At 37.7% G+C, this 22,756-nt stretch overlaps 1 pseudogene; it reads right to left on the bottom strand.

Annotated features, from left to right (window-relative positions):
- Window positions 1-18,444: 18,444 nt before the first annotated feature.
- On the bottom strand, window positions 18,445-20,771 carry LOC140857033 (subtilisin-like protease; annotated as a pseudogene).
- Window positions 20,772-22,756: the final 1,985 nt, after the last annotated feature.

Genomic DNA, 22,756 nt, shown 5'->3' on the forward strand with positions numbered 1-22,756 from the left:
TTCTAAGACCAATCTTCAGTCTCAAAACGAGGAGTATGACCACCTTCACAGGTTGAAGGATCTCAACCTTTCTTTCATCAAAAAAAAAGAAGGATCTCAACTTTCATTTTGATATCAACTTAGGCTAGCGTCCAACGCCCACATTGGAAGAAAAAGAAAGAAAGAAAGAAAAGGAAAGGAAGAAGAAAATGAGGAAAGAAAATATCTAGCACATAAGAATAGTAAAATGAGATTTCTTTGGTTATTTGAAGTGACACGGTCCTTTTATAGCGGCCGGTGATGTTACGATTGTTTATACCACAGCTTTGATGGCAGAGTTGAGGGCAGCATGGGAGGACATACATTATGTTGTATATATACACTATGTTCTTCATATATCTATTTAGAGGATGACTCAATGATGATTACCAGATGGGTTTTGATTGCACCGGTTGATAAGGGTAGGCTCTATCATTTTTTACAAGATTGTTGGAAAACATTGCAATCTATATCATCTTTTAAAGTCTCACATATATATTGAGAAATGAATAGTACTGTTGATTGGAAGGCTTCGTACATGACAGATTATATGGAATCTATGCGTTGGGTATCTCCAGCTAATCTTCCTTTTCAGTTTAATAATATTTTATTTTTTAATTACCACATATATGTATTTTCAATATAAATCATCTGATTTATCAAAAAAAAAAAAAACACCTGCTTAGGCACGTGAATCAGTCGCTAACATGCCTCTGGAGCTCATGCATAACTCTCTCTCTCTTGATTTCTTTCCTCTCTCTCTTTATCTCTCATTTTCTTTTTTTCTTCCCTCATTTCTTATTTCATTTTATCATTCTCTCACTATCTAAATCCAAATCAGGACCTAAACTTGAACCAAAACCTAGCAAGTTGATTGAAATATATCATACGATTTTCTCCAATCTCACCCATACACTTCTCTCATATTCTATTTTCTTCTTTCTTCTCTTCTCTCTCATTCACCCTTTCTACCTCATGCCATCTCTCTTTATTATACTCTCTCTCTCCTCCATCTGCGAGGATTGCGCATGTGTTCAATCCTGTATTGGCTGTAAGCCTAGTGGCATTGATATCAGTTGTAACAAATCAGTTAAAAAAAACTTAATGAGAATATATTATTTGGGTTCTTTGGTCATGCATGTATGATAGTATGGGTTGGCACACAATCTCTCTCACATCCTATCATGCCATCTTTCTCCCTCACCTCTAATTAGATTAAGCATATAACTCATAATAAATGTTATTTCACAAGTAGTATGATTATCCATGAAAGTAATTTCTGCCAATTTTAGGATGGAATTTTGCATAAAAAAACATGCTTGTCAATATAATATTTTCATTTTGAAAATATTTAAATGCATTCGATCAAGAAAGCCCTTTTTCTTATACATGCATGCATACGTATGTACATACACACACATGCATGCATATGTATGTACATACACACACATACATATTTATTTCAATCAAGGGCATTTGAAAATTTGCTTCCTCTCAACCTTAACGACTATAGCTATGATCAACTCCATGAAACATTCTGAAAGATATTAACTCCTAAATATAGAATATACTACTTATTAGTATGGGCACTAATAATTGGTATCAACTGACTAGGTTCAAAGGGAACTAGTACCTGATTTACATGCATGATAACCTCATGGCCGAATTGACTATCTCTTAAAATCATAATAAGATAGTGATCGGCTTCGGCTATCTCTTAAAATTAAAAGTAGATAGTGATCGGCATATGCTAGTGATCACTCCCAACTGACAGTGCTCGAAAGGAGCTAGCTTTACCAGTGATCAGTCTTGATTAGCTAGATTCGAAAAATAAAAATTTTGAATGTGCAGTTAATAATTAGTTTCATTGGCTAGATAGACCCAAATCATAGCTAGAGCATAGAGTAATCATTAAATCATATTTTAAAAATATTGGTTTCGTTAAATATACAATGTGCATAATTCTTTCAAATATCCATTAGATTTTCAAAAAAAATTAATATCTCATTTTTTCAAACACTTTTATTCTACAAATCAATCATCATGCTCATGCTTATACTCAAATAAAATACTTTATGCTTGACCCAAAATTTTAAAATTTATTCTTTCATGCAAAGCATGTAGAAATATTTAATCAAAATAAAATATGCATAAATATTTTCATACTTTTAATTATAAATATTTGATAGTGCTTTAAGCAAAATTTAAAAAATTTATTCTTTCATGCATGCAAAGAATGTAGAAATATTTAATCAAAATAAAATATGCATAAATAATTTTCATATTTTTAATTACAAATATTTGATAGTGCTTTAAGCAAAATTTAAAAATTTATTCTTTCATGCAAAGCATGCAGAAATACTTAATCTAAATAGAAAATGCATAAGTAATTTTCAAATACAAGTATAAAACTGAATAATATAAATTTTAAGTCAAATCATATGACATGTATGACAAAATCATTTGGGGTAGAGGTACTTATAGTCCAAGCCAACCAAATTTGACAATCTTTCTTGATAAGATTATTCATGCTCTAAAAGATATACATAAGAAAATTAGGCCTTCCTTCTCAATCCTAATTATAATTTGTTGATCCAATAAATAATTTTAATAAATACAAAATATTTGAGTATATGTTAGTACTAATAGTTGTTGATGTATATATTGAGAAAGTTTTAAGAAGCTATAATCATTTTCAAGAAGACTCAAGCTATTATAGCAAAGTTGGGGGAGAAAAGAAAGCAAGTTTGGGAAGCCATATCATGAGAAATAAGATAGCAAAAGCCAAGAGTAGACCCCAAGTCTCAAAGAGATGAATTTGGCATATAAAACTCAAGTGGCATAGTTTTACAACTTGACCCTAAAGATCTCGAGTCAACTCTTTTGGATAGGACAAAAAGTTATATTTTTCAGCTTAAAGCTCGAGTTGAACCCAAGATTTCTTGAGTTAACCCTAAGCTAATTACTTTAAGTTGACTCCTAGTTAACTGAATCGACTCTCTCAGACAAATTGAAAGCTATACTTTTCAGCCTGTGCCTTGAGTTGATCCCAAGCTATCTTGAGTTGACTCCAAGTCTATTTCGAGTTGATCCCAAGTTGATCCAAATCGACTCAACTACACCTGACAACTCTAATAATTAGTTTTGTAGAACTTGCAAAATATACGAAAGCTCTCTAATAGCTAGTTCTGGACTTCTAATAGGTAAAAAATTATTTTGGACCTTCTAAGAGCTGTAAAGAGTATATGGCCTTTTTTTCTTCTTCTCATATGATGTCTTAAAGCTGGTAGGTGCTGATGGATTTTAATTACTATATTCTTATTTTTCATGATGATAATTCATACTTTGATCTATTATACTTTGGTTGCTTTTGTTTCAAATTTATGTTATTTATTTTTAACATTTGCAGGTTGTGTGATTGTTGCTCTTGTATTTTACATTTATCATGATAGAATTTGAGTATGTTTTGACCTTTTTCATATTGAACTTTATTATTTAGGATATGTTGCTTGATTTTGTATGATGGATGCTTGACGATGTTGTTTGATTCTGTTATCTTTTAATGAGTTTGCAGATATTGTAACAGAAAAAAAATAATGACTTCGATTTTTTTTTTTATTCAACTTTAGCGATCAATTTTATGATCGATATTTTAATTAAAAAATTTTAAAGATTATTAACGATTGATTTTTTTAATAAAAAATATTTTAATAAAATTGATGATCGATTTTGTGATCAATTTTCAAGCTAATTTAATTTAATAATTTTTAATAAACTTTAGCAATTGATTTTATGATCGATATTTTAAGTAAAAAAATTAAAAATAATTAGTGACTAATTTTATGATTAATTTTATTAATAAAAAAATATTTTAATAAAATTAGTGATTGATATTGAGACTAATTTTCAAATCAATTTTAAGTTGATTTATTTTAATAAATTTAGTGATCAATTTTGCAATCAATTTTGAGAATTAAAATGTTATAAAAATTAAGTTATGAGTACTTTTGAGATCAATTTTTTAAATAAAAAATATTTTTAAATAGTTAGTGGTCAATTTTTTTTAATTTTTAGTTGGTAGGTCGGTTGCAAGATTGAAAAAAATATTTTTTTGATTGCTAAATCAATCATAAAATTTTAAATATATTTTTTTATTGATCACTAAATCGATCATAAAATTTTAATTATTCTTTTATTTTTTGATCATTAAATCGATCGCACAATATTGCGACCAAAAAAATCGATCGCAAAATTTTTGCGATCAGAATTTTTGCAACCAATTTTAATCGATTGCAAAATTGGTCACAAAAAATATTAGTGATCGATTTTGCCCATTTAGCAATCATTTTTCGATCACTAAATCCTTATTTTCTTATAGTGACCATACTAATGACACCAACCATTGATCGATTGTCATCCTCCTTAGCATTTTGGTAACTCCCACTAGATCTCACTAAGACCATGCTTGATCTCCAAATCTTCCACACAAAGTCGTCCGATCCTTATGAAATTTTTGGGGACATAGGGAGTAGCTCGGAGTAGAGTCCTTGCTCGAGGAGGTTAGGGAATGCCGATATCTTTTGCCATGGCCAGAACCATGATGAGATGGCGATCATCGATCGATCATGGCAGATCGGTGGGTTCCTTGAGGGGGACTCTTTAGGGTCAGGGATCAATTTTGATGATTATTTCGAGATGGCACCATTTGCGGAGCAGGCAGAGGGGACTGCTGCTGCTTCGTAGTCTGTTGCAAGTGCTGGATGGTATTGGTGAGTGCTTGGATGTGATGGATCAGGTCATCAAACTACAATGGGTCAACCATCATGGTTAATGGCACTGACTGCATAAAATCGTTCGAAATGAACGGCTGGGTGACTCTACCCTGGCTTCATCGGGCATATCGTTGATGGAAAGTGGTGGAGTAGTTGTATCTTATCATACTCTTTCTCCTCTATTGGGTTACTGGACCCATCCTCTGGTGCTAAATTATTGCATCAAGACTCAAGGGGGAGCTGATGTGGCCGAGGATGATGCATCAGTTCGAGAACCAGGACGCCATAGGAAACTCGTAAAAGAAGTCCATACTCACCAGAGGTTCTTCGATTGGAGATCTTTCGATGTTTAAGTTAGTCGAAGCTTGAGAACAATAGAAGAGAGAGAGTATGAGCTTAGTGTCGCGTACCTTGAAGATCCCCTCACTATCTCTTTATATAAAGATGGAGTTGCAGGCTGTTACATAGGCTGGTAGGTCAGATCATGATTTATTAGACTTTATGATAGAGAATCTGTAAATTAGAGATTGTTAATTGTGGATAGTGACTACATTCTAACAAAGATTCTTAGTGATGACCCATGTAGCTAAGTAGGCCGGTGGCTTAAGATCGACATACAACCGAGATCTTGGCTCGGATGTCATAGCATCGATATCGGTCATGAAGCCTCATCTCATAGGGTCGGCAAGATCTTGACCTTGAGGTCGAGAGCTACCTGAGCCGGTGGCTGATGGAGACTGGTGGGGTCATCTCGTTTTTGGCTCTCTATGGCAGTCTTGGCGAGTCATCGGCTATAGTCATCAATGCTAGATGTTCCAATGATTGGATTTATGGTGGTTTTTAGTGATTGCAAACTAATGGCAAGGTGATTAGGCAAGGACAGGTGGGGAGAGAGAGAGAGAGGAAGAGGTGGAGGCATCAATTATCTCATCTTTGATAACTAGTCAGATACAAAATCATGACATAAATAACGATAGGATAGGGGAGCTTGTGTATTTGCTTTCATGAGGTGGTGAATTGGAGAAGAAAGATGCATTTATAAGGGAGGAGGCTAGAGATTTTTCTAGGCTTTGGCAGAGATCAAGGCGAAGTAGTAGTCAATCTCTTCCTCCAACTCAACTTCTTTTTCCAAACATGGCTCCAAGTCTTCTAAACCTATTTGTGGTCAAACCAGACTAGCTAATTAATGGCCAAAACCCTACACCTTTCATTCATTATGGAGAGTCGTATGGACTGAGCTCTTTTTTTCCACAAAAATCAAGAAGGTTCACAGAGTTGGAAGCTAGAGAGAGAGAGAGAGAGAGAGAAGAAGTAAGATAAAAAATCTTCAATTATTCCTGATAGGGAGAGAATAAAGCAAAAGGGTAGAGATAAGAATTCCGTCAATATAAACTAAGGCTTGTCTTAATGGTTGTATGTCCAACTTTGCTCGGCAAAATAGACTACTCTTTTCTATAATTTTTTTTAAAAAATCAGGGTAATCCTCACTCATTACTCTATCTACCCCATCCCACCTAGATCTTTTTATAATATATTGGATATCGAAAGGGGAGGCCGAGTTCACCCAGAATTGAACCTTGGATATTTTGCTTAGAGGGAAGGAGAGGGTATGTTCTAATTAAGGTTTGGTGAAAGCAATTAGATTTTTCGGCTTTAAACTTTAGTAGTGCAACTTCATATATTGAGACCTAGATAATTATAATTTAAGAAATCTCTTTTCCGGTCTTTAGAAGAGAACAATCTCTTAAAAACTTTCACAACCAAGGAACAAAGGTATGATTAAACATAGAGGGGCAAGAAAAGAAAAATTGATATAGTGCCTATGAGACAGTTTAAGGGATAAAATGAAAAACATGGCCGAGAAATGCTCTTCTCCTAAGCAAGATGAGAGATAATTCAATATATCAAATCAACATGTGAGCCTAATTAAAAAATAAGTGCTAGCCTCCATGGACACCAACCCAAAAATAGGGACTTAACAAGACAACCATACGGTGTAAACGAGCAAAAGCCAAAATACACACTGACCAAACTAAAGTGTATGATTTAACTTAGAGTTGATTCTAATCTAAACTGCACCAGTCTTGAACAAAACCTTCACTTAGGCAAAAGTTGATGCAACTAAGCTAAACCTATGCTACAAAGCATTTATAAGCATGCCCAAATTGAGCATACTAAAAAAAATAATTAGCAAAAATTCAAAGAGAAAAGAGGTTTTGAACATATATCGTGTAATTCAAATCACGTAATTTTTAATGTATAATTAAATTTCCTAGAAAACTTTATTCTTTTAAAATGCAAAATTATTATTGTGATTTTCAAAATTAATGCCAAGCACGACTACCTGTTTGTAATCAACTTTGTTCATTTCATGTCCCGGCCATTGCAATCATTCCATGCATGTCTGCTCCAATGTCAACCGTTATAAGTCATATATTATATTATAGTACAGGAATATTATGAGCAATTATCAGCACCTAGCTGGTCAGCTGTTGGGAGGAGGATATTATATTACAGGGAGGAGGGTATATATATATATATATATGCAATTATTGGCATCCAAGTCAACCGTTGGGAGCTAGCTTGCAGGAAGCGCAAGCAATGGCACAATATTTATCATACTTAATTATTCTCAAATAAATGACTTTTGTGCCTCGACAAGATCACAGTGTTGGAAAATATGTCCCAAAAGCCAATCGTCAACCTGTTGACGGTTGAGCAACCTTGTATTGTAATTAATTTGTTAATAAATTTTTGATATTTTCATCATAAGTTTTTATCTTCTAATGAACTCCGTTGTTGTGATGAAATTTTTAAGACTATTTAGGTTCGATAAAGAGAGAATTTATCGATTAGTCTTTAAAACTGTTCACGACCAAATGATAGGCTGTTAATAAGGATGACAGCTTCTATCAAGCATAGGTTGCTGTAGGCTATATGGGTTGGTTGTCTTCTTAACCAAAGAGTGTGGAGACACTGGTATAACATACAGGTGAGATGTAAGGATACATCATCATTAAATGTGATCAACTCTAGAGTGTTCTGCTATCGAGTATGTCTCTGATGGGATATAGGTATAAGTGTCCCTTAAATCTGAGATCGCCTCAGTGACTTGTAAGCAACTCACTGTGCTTTAGTACTAGACTAACTGAATTTTTAATTCAGTGACGGAAGGTTTCTGGGCATAATCAAGTACTTGCGAAGTTGGAGTGTGATCAAGATGAGATTGACCACTCCAAGAGTTGAAGAAGAATGAGTCGCTGTATTTCAATTTAGCAAAACCTTGGCAAGGATAATCCATCAGATGAATTTGATATTTTGAAATACAATGTGGACAACCTGATCAGAGTTGACCGTTGAACACTGAGGTGTCCTATGAGCATTTTGGTCAAGGAGATGAATTATATGGAAACTATATCCGCATGGGTTCTAAGGATGTTGTTCTACATATTCGACCTATTCGACCGTCGGGTACCATTGTTAGATGGTCACTTCGATTGGTACAAAAATTTATTCTTGTACTACCGACTTAAGTTTGGACCTATGAGGTCACACACATTAGAGTTTATGATCCAATTGGATGGTTGATCAACGATTAAGAATCGTTCTAGGGTTAAACGATCAATACGATTGACATTTAACCTAGTGCAAGTGTTGCAGGAGGATCGATTAGTAATTTGATTACTAATTGACTTAATTTGATTAAGTCAATAGGCTGAGATTAAGTCTAATTGAATATGATTTAATTAGATTTGATTTGGACTTGATTGGATCAAATCCAATTGATTTATTGGATAAGCCAAATGTATGAAAAAACTAGTCCTAGTTCAATTAGGACTTAGGTCAACCTAATTTTTAATTTGATTAAAAAATTAAATTAGATTTAAATCTAATCTAATCTAATTAAATTAGATTCTTAATTGGGTTAAGATCTATTTTAATTGGATTGATTTGATTTGAGAAATCAAATTTGAACAAGTCATAGATTGAATCCTAGTAAGACTAGGATTCCACCTTACACCAGCTTAGCCCCCCACGCCAACTCTCTCTTATTTTGTGCGACAAAATCTTCTCTCCCAAGCCTTTATGCATGCCCAAAGCTTTTCACTCTTTCTCTTTTACATGGAATGTAGTTGTGAACCAAGTCAAAGTAGGAATTAGTTTAGATTTCAAATTCTATGAGATAGAATTTTAAGAAATCAAAACTCTTTCCTTATGGCACTGATTTTATCCAGATTTTTTTAAAAATTTTTATGGCTTTTATGACACATATTGTGCATCCTTTTCTGGTGATCCATGGCAGAAAAAGAAAGAGGGGGCGCCCATGAGTTGGGCACCCCTTGTCTTGCCCTGTTTGAATTTTTCTTGACTAGGTATTTGACCTAAATAAAGATTCTTCATATCTCTTTATTTAAGATAAATTTTTTCTTAAAATTTTTGTAGATTATAGAGCATTGAGAGACCTTTAGGCCATGTAAAAATCAGAGAGAAAGAGTATTGGGGCGTGGAGATATAATAAACACAAAACTAAGTGTCTGGGTTAGAGCAAAGAGAAGAAGAAGAGGATCTTCTTCTAGGATTGCTGAGTTCACCTCTTTCCTTCCTCCATCTGTGAGTTTTCTGAGAGTGTCTCACATTTAAAACTCATTCTTCTACTTCTCATCTTTGAAAGAGTCCAAATCAAGAAGAATGAGGCATCTGATTGACCATCAAAGAAGGATCAGCACAGTACTAGCATATTGTGCTGATTTTCTAGACCAGGATTTCTGATCGTGATTCGTGGGCTCATGTGGATGACTCCTAGAGGCCGGACATACATGTGACTCACAACATCATCCTCAAGCTCGGATCAATAAAGTTAGAATGTCTAACTTACAAAGTAATAGATCTGATCTATTATATTTTACATACATTAGATGTAGTATAGAAACATGTTGATATGATCAACATGTAGTTCTTGCTCTTTATATTTTAATTTTTGATTTAATACCATGTAATAATCATGTAATAGATTCTTAGATCTAGAGATTCTCTAATTTTATAAGATAAATTTTGATTTATTTTTAGTCTTCCGCTATCTGATCTTGAAAAAGTTTCAAGATCTAACTCTGAAACCCTAGATCTGGTTCCTTCAATTGGTATCAGAGCCTAGGTTATTTATTACATGATTATTTATACATGCTTAAATTATTTCTTAGATTAGATCTAATTTATAATCTAATTGTTAAATCTAAAATTAAAATTTTTAGATAAATCATGAACTGTAGGTTATCCTGCTGTAAGGTTTACCCCTTACAGTGTAAAGGTTATCCTAGTTCATATAGATGTATCTTTAATCATAAATTTGTTAGATATGATCTAGATTAAATTTATGATTTATTAGATTTAAAAGATATTTAAATCTAAAATAAGATTTCTTTGTTAATAATTTTTGCATAAAGAATCATCATATATTTGTCTGAAAAATTTGTACAGTTTAAAGTTGAAATTATTTCAATTACAAGAACCTGTTTAGATTAGATCTAAAGTAGTTTCATGCTTATTTTACTTGCATTTTGATTATGAATCAAACATGCAACTTGGTTGGTAGAACCATATTGTAAAAATATTTTATAAATATAAAAATTATTTTCAAAAAGCTGATCCCCAACCCTCAGCCCAAAACTTAACTGAGAATTAAAAAGTTGTTTGATTAAGTTATAGGATTGTGAATTAAAGAACCTAAGACACAAATCATAACACATTGGGTTAATGGGTTAGTGGAGATTAGGTCCATTAATTGGGTTAGACTTAAAGTTAGATTAAAGATAGATTTAATTAGAGAATTAACTAAATCTAATCAATTATTGTCTTAGATTAGATCAAAGATTCTCTAGATCAATTACAATAGTTGTAGTTGGTCAAGTCCATGTCTTTAACGAGAACCAAATGGACTTGATTTTTGGCTAAGCAGTCTAGCACGAACTGTTAGGTTGATCTAATTGAAACTAATTAAATCAGTTGGTGTCTAAGATAAATCAGACCAGTGGTTTTTAATTTGCAGTCCGTTTATCTGACCATTTCTGATTGTGTCTAAGGCAAGCTTTGGCAGATCCTCCCACCGATCGAACTTACCTGACCTCTTAGTGAAATTATGTTTTGATCAGATCACTTGACTATTCGAGCTGACCCATGTCAGCTAGGTAAATTAGTGTGACTGATTTAGGTGCTCCTAGACCAGCCCTTTTAATGGTCTCCCTTAAGCTGACTTGGTGAAGCCAGTGGGAGGATCATGATAAGCTGGTTCATCTGACCTTCTCCTCTAAATCAATTAAATTCTCTAAAATTATTAGATCCTTAAAATGAAATAGTTTTGGTGATAACTAGATCATAGCCTCCCATTAAGTGGATGATAATGGGTCCATCAGTTGGATAATCATTGGAGGCCCAAAGACCTGATGCTTTTCGGCTGATGAAATTGTCATTCATAATATAATTTTTTGACTGTATCTTTCTAAATGGTGGTTAGGTTAGCCAACCAAAGTTGGGCCTAATCATTCATTGGCTAGATGGACCAAGTATGGTCATGTTAATGGTTGGATCTAACCAGATTTTTTCAGTGGAGGCCAAAGCCTACTGATTAGGGACTGGGGCAAAATTTAAATTACTAAAAATTATTTAAAAAAATAATTGGTTATGAACCTACCCTTAGATGTACATGGGTTGGCCAACTAAAGTTGGACTTGTGTGCAGTCTAAGTAGATTTTAGTACCCACTAAGAAATTAGGATAATTCCTTGAATTGAAGGTAGAGACTACAAATTTGAATAAAATAGTGAAAGAAATCTTTTGATTAAAGTCCAAATCTTTAGGTTTAGTGAATCAATTACTAATTAGGTTATGATTTTTCTTTGTGCAGATATGGCCACTTTCCTATCGCTCTGATCATTGTTGAACAATGATAAGTTAGTGGGACCCAACTTCAGTAGCTGGTACCGAAAGTTGAAGATAGTCCTGGAGCATGAACGGATCCTATATGTGATAATGGATCCTGCACCTGAGAAGCCAACTGCCAATGCATGTAGAATAGTCAGAGATACTTACCAGAAGTGGCTCAGTGACTGAATCATGGTGCGCTGCATCATGCTGGCTGCCATGAGCAATGAGTTCAATCGCAAATTTGAGATGGCTCAACCAAAGGACATGCTTCAAGTGTTGGATAACACCTTTGGCACACCCGATGATGTGGAGAGGCACAAGACTAGTTGTGCCATCTTCAACGTCAAAATATGGGATGGTGCCTCTGTCATTGATCATATATTGTATATGATCGAGTTGATAGAGCGTTTGAGCAAGCTCGACATTCCCTTGCATGAGCAGCTTGGGAAAGATGCAATACTGAACTCGCTGTCCAAGTCTTATCTCCCATTTCTCACTCATTATAGAATGACAAAGCCTGAAGTAAACTACCACAGATTACTGTGGTTGCTTCAGAACTTTGAGAAGGATCACCAACTCCACAAGGAGTCGGTGAACTTAGTGGGAGGTTCGTCTTCTGATTCTCGACCCTTTAAGAAAGGGAAGAAGAACAAGAAGAAGAAGGTGAAGAAGGTGCAAGTTTAGGCTGGGACATCAGTATAGGGTCAGACCAGAAAGATCAAGCCCGATAAGAGTCAAGCTGAATGCTTTTTTTGCAAGAAGCGGAGGCACTAGAAGAGGAACTGTCCTCAATACATTGCCTCTTTGGATCCGAACAGGCAGAGAAAGAAGCAAGCTATTGCTGGGCAAGGTATTTATATGATAACTCCTTGTAATTTCTCTATTTGTGATATAACTGACTGGGTATTAGATACCGGTAGCCCTTACCATATTTGTAATTCATTGCAGGGGTTGCAGGTCAGTAGGAGATTCGAGCAAGGTGAGAGGTTCCTGAACGTTGGAGATAGAAGACCAGTTCCAGTTCTGGCATTAAGAATCTTGAAACATGTATTTAAGTCCCATACCATTGTTCTTAATGATTATCATTTCTATCCCAGTTTCTTTTTAAATATTATTTCTGTAGGCCTTCTGATAAAAAATGATTATGAAATTTCAATAAAGAAACAAGTTTGTAATATCATTATGAATGGTGTTACTATTTTTTATGGATATTTGAATAATGGTGTGTATATGTTATCACAACATGTTAATGTACTCTATTCTATAGGCAAGCATCCTAGATTAGATAGTGTATCAGATATCTACTTATGGTACTGTAGGCTAGGTCATATAAACAAGAATAGGATAAATAGGTTGACTTAAGAGGGAATCCTCGAAGTCAGTGATTGTGAATCACTTCCAACCTGTGAGTCTTGTCTTCTTGATAAAATGACCAAATCACCTTTTACTGAAAAAGATGAGAGAGCTACTGAGCTCTTGGGCTTAGTACATACTGATGTATGCGGGCCCATGAGCACAAGTGTTAGAGGTGGATATTTCTACTTCATCACTTTCACGGATGATCTATCCAGATATGGATATGTCTATCTGATGAAACATAAGTCAGATTCATTTGAAATATTCAAACGATTCTGAAGTGAAGTAGAAAAATAAACTGGAAAGAGTATTAAAACTCTTCGATCTAACCGAGGAGGAGAATACCTTTCTAGTGAGTTTCTCACATATTTAGGAGAGAATGAGATTCTCTCTCAATGGATTCCTTCAGGAACATCACAGCATAATGGTGTGTCTGAAAGGAGAAATCAGACTCTGTTAGACATGGTCCGATCCATGATGGGTTTTGCCAGCTTGCCGATATCCTTCTAGAGATATGCACTCGAATCGGCTTGTTATCTGTTAAATAAGGTTCCAAGTAAATTTGTAATTAAGACTCCATATGAGATATGGACAGGACGTAAGCCAGCACTTTCACACCTTAGGGTCTGGGGATGCCCGGTCTATGTCAAACGGTTAGTTACAGATAAACTTGGACTTAGATCTGACAAATGCACATTCATAGGGTACCCCAAAGAGACCAAAGAATATTTTTTCTATCATACTGATGAACAAAAGATGTTCGTCAGTCTTAAGGCAATTTTTTTAGAAAAGAAGTTTCTTGGTGAAGGAACCGTTGCCTCTAAGGTTGAATTTGATGAAGTTCAACAGGTAGAAGGACCAACACCAATAGCTAAACCTGAGTCGGATTTAATTAGATCAGATCCGGAGCCCAATGTACCTGCACCATTAAGGCAATCCGATAGAGTACCACATCAGTCAGATAGATACTATGATTTTTTGATCCAAACGGTGATCCCATCGAACTCGATAAGAACGATGAGGATCCGATCACCTATATGGATGCAATGCAGAGACCTGATTCTGAGAAATGGCTTGAAGCCATGAAATCCGAAATGGAGTCCATGAAGGTCAACGATGTATGGACATTGGTTGACCCACCTGAAGGGGTTAAACCCATTAGGTATAAATGGGTCTTCAAAAGAAAGAGGGATGTAGACGGAAAGGTGGAGACCTATAAAGCCCGTCTGGTTACCAAGGGGTATCGTCAACATTATGGTATTGACTATAACGAGACGTTCTCCCCTGTGGTAATGTTCAAATTCATTCGGATAATGCTTGCAATAGCTGCCCATCTGGATTATGAGATCTGACAGATGGATGTAAAGACAGCTTTCCTAAATAGAGAGTTGACCGAAAAGGTGTATATGATACAACCTGAAGGATTTACATCCACAGATGAGTCCAAGGTGTGCAAGCTTCAGAGATCCATTTATGGATTGAAGCAAGCTTCTCGGAGTTAGAACATGTGTTTTGATAAGGTGATCAAAACGTATGGCTTCATTAAAAACAAAGAAGAGCTCTGCATCTATAAATAGGCAAATGGTCCAGTTGTAGTATTCCTTATCTTATACGTGGATGATATTTTCTTAATCAGAAATGACATCTCCGCACTACAGAAAATAAAAGTTTGGTTGTCATTGCAATTCTCCATGAAGGACTTGGGTGAAGCATCCTACATCCTAGGGATGAAGATCTATAGGGATAGATCTAAAAGGATGCTTGGGTTATCCCAGTCCACGTACATAGACACTGTGCTGAAGAGGTTTAGCATAGAGAATTTCAAGAAGGACTATCTACCGATAAGTCATGAAATTTCTCTCTCTAAAAAGGATTGTCCAACAACTCCTGAAGAGAGAGAGCATATGAGTAGAATCTCATATGCTTCGATCGTGGGATCTATCATATACGTCATGACATGTACAAGACCAGATGTGGCATCCTCACTAGGAGTAGTGAGTAGATACCAATCTGATCCTGGAGAAAATCACTGGAAAGTGGTTAAAGTCATTCTTAAGTATTTGAAAAATACTAAGGACCAATGGTTGGTTTATGGTGAGTCAAATCTAAAACTTGTAGGGTTCACAGACTCCGACTTTCAATCTGACCATGATGACAGCAGAAGCATGTCGAGTTATATCTTTACTCTGAATGATGGAGCCATCTGCTGGAAGAGTTCCAAGCACATATTGTGGCAAACTCTGTTTGTGAGGCGGAGTACATTGCAACAACGGATGTTGCGAAGGAAGCTGTGTGGCTGAGAAAATTCATCACCGAGTTCGGAGTAGCACCCTCCCTTGATGGTCTGGTCCTGCTCTACTGCGACAGCACTGGTGCCATTGCTCAGGCGAAGGAATCCAAAGCACACCAGTGGATGAAGCACATTTTGCACCACTTTCACTTGGTTCGGGAGATCATGAATCGAGGTGACGTCGACCTTCAGAAGATCAACGAAAAGGAGAACCTGACCGACCCCTTCACTAAAGCCCTGGCGATAAAGAAGTTCGACAACCACAAGTCGAAGATGGGTATTAGATACTATGCCGAGTGGCTTTAGGACAAGTGAGAATTGTTGGAAAATATATCCCAAAAGTCAATCATCAACCTGTTGACAGTTGAGCAACCTTGTATTGTAATTGATTTGTTAATAAATTTTTAACATTTTTATCATAAGTTTTCATCTTCTAATGAACTCCGTTGTTGTGATGAAATCCTTAAGACTATTTAGGTTCGATAAAGAGAGAATTTATCGATTAGTCCTTAAAATTATTTACAACCAAATGATAGGCTGTTAATAAGGATGACAGCTTCTATCGAGCATAGGTCGCTGTAGGCCATATGGGTTGGTTGTCCTCTTAATCAAAGAGTGTGGAGATATTGGTATGGCATACAGGTGAGATGTAAGGGTATATCATCATTGAACGTGACCAACTCCAGAGTATTCTGCTGTCAAGAATATCTCTGATGGGATATAGGTATAAGTATCCCTTAGATCTGAGATCACCTCAGTGACTTGCAAGCAACTCACTGTGCTTTAGTACTGGACTAATTGAATTTCTAATTCAGTGATGGAAAGCTTCTGGACACAGTCAAGTACTTGCAAAGTCAGAGTGTGATCAAAATGGGATTGACCACTTCAAGAGTTGTAGAAGAATGAGTTGCTGTATTTTAATTTAGTAAAATCTTGACCAGGATAATCCATCAGATGGATTTGATATTTTGAAATACAATGTGGACAACCTGATCAGAGTTAACAGTTGAACTCTAAGGTGTTCTATGAGCATTTTAGTCAAGAGGATGAATTATATGGAAACTATATCTGCAAGGATTCTAAGGATGTTGTTCTACACATTCGACCTATCCGATCGTCGGGTACCATTACTAGATGGTCACTTCGATTGGTACAGAAATTTATTTCCGTGCTATCGGCTTAGGTTCGGACTTATGAGGTCACACATATTAGAGTTCACAATCCGATCGGATGGTTGATCAACGATTAAGAATCATTCTAGGTTTAAACGATTAATACGATTGACATTTGACCTAGTGTAAGTGTTATAGGAGGATCGATTAGCAATTTGATTGCTAATTGACTTAATTTGATTAAGCCAATGGGCTAAAATTAAGTCTAATTGAATATGATTTAATTAGATTTGGTTTGGGCTTGATTGGATCAAGTCCAATTAGTTTATTGGATAAGCCAAGTGCAAGAAAAAATTAGTCCTAGTTCAAGTAAGACTTAAGTCAACCTAATTTTTAATTCGATTAGAAAATTAAATTAGATTTAAATCTAATTTAATCTGATTAAATTAGGTTCTTAATTGGGTTAAGACCTATTTTAATTGAGTTGATTTGGTTTTGGTTTGATTTGGTTTGAGAAATCAAATTTGAACAAGTTATAGATTGAATCTTAGTAAGACTAGGATTCCACCTTGCGCCACCTTAGCCCCCCACGCCCACTCTCTCTTATTTTGTGCGACAAAATCTTCTCTCCCAGGCCTTCATGTATGTCCAAAGCTTTCCACTCTCTCTCTTACATGGAATATAGTTGTGGACCAAATCAAAGTAGGAATTAGTTTGGATTTCAAATTCTATGAGATAGAATTTTATGAAACCAAAACTCTTTCCTTATGGCAATGATTTTACTCAGATTTTTTTTGAGATTTTTGTGGCTTTTATGGCACATGTTGTGTGCCCTTTGCTGGTGGTCCATGGCAGAAAAAGAAAGAGGGGGCGCCCATGAGTTGGGCAGCCCTTGTCTTGTCCTGTTTGGATTTTTCTTGACTAGGTATTTGACCTAGACAAGGATTCTTCATATCTCTTTATTTAAGATAAATTTTTTCTTAAAATTTTTATGGATTACAGAGCATTGAGAGACCTTTGGGGCGTACGAAAATCGGAAAGAAAGAGTATTGGGGCGTGGAGATATAATAGACACAAAACTAAATGTCTGGGTTAGAGCAAAGAGAAGAAGAAGAGGGTCTTCTTCTAGGGTTGCTGAGTTCACCTCTTTCCTTCCTCCATCTGTGAGTTTTCTGAGAGTGTCTCACATCTAAAACTTCTTCTCCTACTTCTCATCTTTGGAAGAGTCCAAATCAAGAAGAAGGAGGCATCTGATCGACCATCGAAGAAGGATCAGCACAGTACTAGTATACTGTGCTGATTTCTTGGATCAGAACTTCTGATCGTGATTCGTGGGCTCGTGTGGATGATTTCTAGAGGCTGGACGCGTGTGCAGCTCGTAATATCATCCTTAAGTCCGGATCAGCAAAGTTAGAACGTCTAACTTGCAATGTAATAGATCTAATCTATTATATTTTACATACATTAGATGTAGTATAGAAACATGTTGATATGATCAACATGTAGTTCTTGCTTTTTATATTTTAATTTTTAATTTAATTTCATATAATAATCATGTAATAGGATCTTAGATCTAAGGATTCTCTGATTTTATAAGATAAATTTTGATTTATTTTAGTCTTTCACTATCTGATCTTGAAAAATTTCAAGATCTAATCCTGAAATCCTATATTTGATTCCTTCACACAGGAATAAAAAGACTATGAAATGTCAAAATAAAAATAAAATAATACACCATCAAATATTTTTTTTTTCTTTTTTTGTAATCAGGGAGGTAATAACCGCACCCAGTCTTTATTGAAGTCGACACACAATCAAATGTCAAAATGCACAATAATTAATGAACCTCTTTATTTCCCTTTCCATGGGAGATGGAGCTCTCCCCTTATTCTCTCTCTCCTCATCACCGATGAAAAAATATAAATATAAAAATAAAAGAAAAATATAAAAGAAAACAAAAAAAGAAAACCATGGAGATATCACTTAACGGATACCATCATCGGACTTCTAATAGTTACACCACCATCAGATGAAATCCACCGCAAGTATCCCTGGTAATTAACTTCTGCTCCGCTGCTGCTGCTGCTGCTGAAAGTAACGTTGTAGCGAATAATCTCATTGGCCCTGGTAAACGAGAGCCTTGCGGGTCTCACTTCCACCTTCACCTTATCTGAAATAGCTGTGCCATCTACGTCGTAGGTCGAGCTCGGCGATCCCACATTGGTCACCATCCGAGTGACCTCCACCGTACAGTCATTGCTGGCGTTCAAGAACACCATGAAGGAAGGATAGTTCAAATCTTTGCCGGCGATGCTCCCGATATCGGAACACTTTACCGAACGGCGAGCAACCACGCTGACTTGCACATCAGTGTATGACAGACCGCAGAGGTAAGCTATGTAGTCATCAGGATTGATATCATACATGAGGCCCGGATTATTGGCCCTCGATACGTTGACATGGCCAGCACAGATGCCGAAGAAATCCGCCGTATTCCCTGTCTCATCGGTGATCGGATTGCCATCATTGGCCGTCAACTCGGCCGTCGTCATGATCGCAGACTTGATTGCTGCTGGGGACCAGTCTGGATGTGAGCTTTTGAGCAGAGCTGCAATTCCTCTGAGGTGTGGGGTGGCCATGGAGGTGCCGGACATGATGTTATATCTGGCGGCGGTGTCGGAAGGTCCTACTTCGAAGGGCCATGCCGCTACAATGTTCGTCCCCGGACCGACGATGTCCGGCTTCAAGATGTTCCGGTCGGCCTGACTCGGCCCTCTCGAGGAGAATTAAGCAAGAGCTGGGGCCGGCTTTGTTTTCATCAATGTGCCTTTGAAGGTGATCGAAGCCGTGGGAGTCGATACTGAATTGATGTACCGTTTGATCGTCTGGCCATCGGAGTAGCTCATATGCGACGCCGGTAGTGCAGTAGCATCAGCAAAGGTGGTGACCCCTTCTTCCCTTAGATTCGCGAGGATCATGCCCAGCCCTCCGGCGCTCCTCACAGTTTCGCCCTTAGACACCCTATCCACATCGCCTTCATCACATAGCACGATCTTCCCTCGGACGTCGATCCCATCCAGCGACCTATTAAAGCACAAAGCCACACTCCTATTACCGCTCGCTCCGGGGTAGACCAAAGGCAGCTGGGAGGAGCGGAAGCTACTTGGCTGGTAAGCAGATTCGCCATCGAGTTCCACTCCGCTCCCAAGTGTCACCGTTGTTCTAAGTAAGCGATCCATGGTGCTGGCGCCGACCGTCAGAATCCATGGTGCCTCGTTAGATAGCGTAGCGGAGTCCGGTCCTGAATTCCCGGCAGCGCAACTGACAAAGATTCCCTTCTGGATCGCCCCCATTGCGCCGATTGCGATGCTGTCGTTGTAAAAAGGAGCGGAGGATGCAACAAGGGATATGGATAGCACGTCGACTCCATCATCGACGGCAGCATCCATCCCTGCTAACATGTCAGAAGCCAAGCAAGCATCTAAAGCACATACCTTATAGATGGCAAGGTAAGCTAGAGGTGCCACGCCAGAAGCTGTGCCATTAGCTAGACCATTGATGTTGGCGTTATCGACGAACATGCCGGCCGCCGTGCTAGCCGTGTGCGTGCCATGTCCATCATAATCGTAGGGTCCTTGCAGCGTCACTCTTCTCGGTGCAGCATCCATGGCCAAGGCACCTCGGACGAAGTTCCTTGCGCCGATGAGCTTGTTGTTGCAGTCTGAGGCATTGAACTCGCAAGCATCCTTCCATCTGGATGGCGGAGGGGGCATGCCCTCGTCACCAAAGGATGGGTGGTTAGGCGAGATTCCGCTGTCCAGGACTCCAATTATGACGCCTTTGTCGTAGTTGGAGTCATTCCAGAACCCCGGCGTGCTGCGGCTGAGACCCAAGAACTCAGGGGAGTGGGTTGTTTGCAGAGGAAGGATCCGATCGAGATACGCATGTGCGAAGCTGGGTTTCTTCTTCATTTCTGCCATCTCTCTCTCTGTCAATCGAGCAGCAAAGCCACTGATGACGTTTTTGTATGAATAAATCATTCGAGGTGATTCGCCTGAGCTTGCTATTCCGGTGGGCAGGAAAGACCTGTACCACTTCTCCCGTTCGTCAAAGGAGGCGAACACCGCAGCGCCGGGTGCCCGATGTACGTGAACTATATATGTCTTCAGGGCGCTGGAGTTGGTCTCCTGGCTGATGGCCATGGACGCAAGATGAGAAAGGAAGAGAATGGATAGAAAGAAAGGGATGACCATGTTTGACATCAGGAGGTGATGGTAGCTCTGAAGCGAAAGCTAGCAATGGTTGGAACTAGCTAGGAAGACTGAGAGATAACAAGCTTAATTATGAGTTCTGTTTGTTATTATCTCTGCCATTCCCTGATATATATATTAGTTTGTTTCTGCAACGAAGCGTCTGTGGAACTTTCCGGCCAGCAGTCTATAAATTAACGATGAGGAAATCTGCAAATAAATGACGGAAGAATTTATCAATCCCACCAACTTGTGTTTTTGCTAATAGTACGCTTTACGACCGGCGAATAAAAAGAAGCAACTAGTGCGCGGGATTGAAAAATTCCACCAACTAGTGTTTTTCCATCCTTCTCAACCTTCATCTTGGACGGTTGTTTCGGGTTCAAAGGGTTGATAAAGTCAATAAAAGCCTTATATTAATTAATTAATTGCATTATGAAATAGAACACCAAATAAGATCTTTCACGCAGCACTTCTCCTTTCCAATGCTGTCGATGTAGTCTCATTACCGCCCCAGAGGAAGAGTTCAAAGATCGTCAGAGCGGCGTGAATGCAATGCATGTGACATGGAGACACAAAAATGGACAGCATGTTCAAGCTTGGTACACGCTTTCCTGACAACGCATGTTTTGGAGATCTAACAGTAACATGAGGCCAGAGTTGATTTCTGACATAGAGACGAAATAAGGAGTCTTTACTCATGAATTATGTAGGAGTTTTAAAGCCTGAGATACATTAATGATCTCTTTTACATTAACGACGTCTTTCGTGACATAATGTTAGACCCAAAAGCATGCATCCATTGACTTGATCAGGTTAAAATGTTAATAAATACTTGGAAATCATCCAAGCATTAGCTGTTAAAATCAGTCTTCAGTCTCTAGGCTTGACATGGTTAGCAAATTGTAACATTTGAATCAACTGTAAAACTATACGTGAGAGCATCACCCGCAAATGAAGAAAATTTTCTGAGCACTCATCTTCTAAGCATTGAGGCTTTGCGTTCAATCCCTAAAGATAGCACTCCCACCTTTCGTTTGAAATTAGAAAATTTAGGGCCTATTTGGTATCATTATGATTTTTGGTTTTTCATTTTTTTTAAAAAAAAAATAATAAACATGTTTGGTTGGGAGAAGCACTTTCCAATTAATGTAGCATTAAAAAAAAAACATGCAGATTATTTCCCTATATGCTAAAAAATGGTTTTAGATTTTTAGTTTTTTTTTTTTTTTTTTTGCACTTAAGGCTGGAGGACATCATCGTGAAAATGGCCCCCAACATGGCCAACATGTGCATGCACTACCTCTGCTCTTATGTCGACATCACCGAGGGCCTCCCCCACTGCACCACCATCATCCACTGCCCCGAGTGTTGTAGATACCTCCACCCCCCAATGCACCTGGATCCCTGCCGACCCCGAGTCCAAGGAGCTTCTTGCCTTCAACCTCTACCACCTTAGTAAGCCCCTCAACCAAGCTCTTCATCTGGACTGATCCCCCTCCAAGTGCCTCCGCCTCAAGCCCCGCATCCACTGTGAGGTCCTCCGCAGTGCCATCTCGAGTAGTCCCACCTTGTCGACCTCACTGTCCACCACTAGCTTTTTCCCCTGCTCCCACGCCCACCTCGACCTTGATCAGTGGCTCGCCGTCATCTAGCTCTGCTAGCATGTCACCTACTGCCGCACCTTTTTCTTCCTCTAGCAGCTCATCCTCCACCATGGCACCGCCGCCCGTGCCCTCCGTATCATCGAGAACGATCCTAGCCTCGACTTCTTTTTCAGCAGCCACTCCCATGCTATCAAGTTTGTCGATTTCATCTCTGACGTCGTCCCCATCCGCTCTTGCTGCAACAAGCAGATCGAGCACCAGAGTAGATGAGGAAATGAAGAGGAGGAGAGAAGGTGGAGAACGAGTGAGAGTAGGAGGAGGGCGGATTTCGCCATATTTTGGGGAGAGGAGATGTGAAGAGAAAAGAGTTTTAAACAAGTTCTAAAAACACAATATAAAAAAATAAAAATAATTTTTAATTTTTTAAAAATAGG

The sequence above is a fragment of the Elaeis guineensis genome, chromosome 4, assembly GCF_000442705.2.
Source record: "Elaeis guineensis isolate ETL-2024a chromosome 4, EG11, whole genome shotgun sequence".
Classification (NCBI taxonomy): domain Eukaryota; kingdom Viridiplantae; phylum Streptophyta; class Magnoliopsida; order Arecales; family Arecaceae; genus Elaeis; species Elaeis guineensis.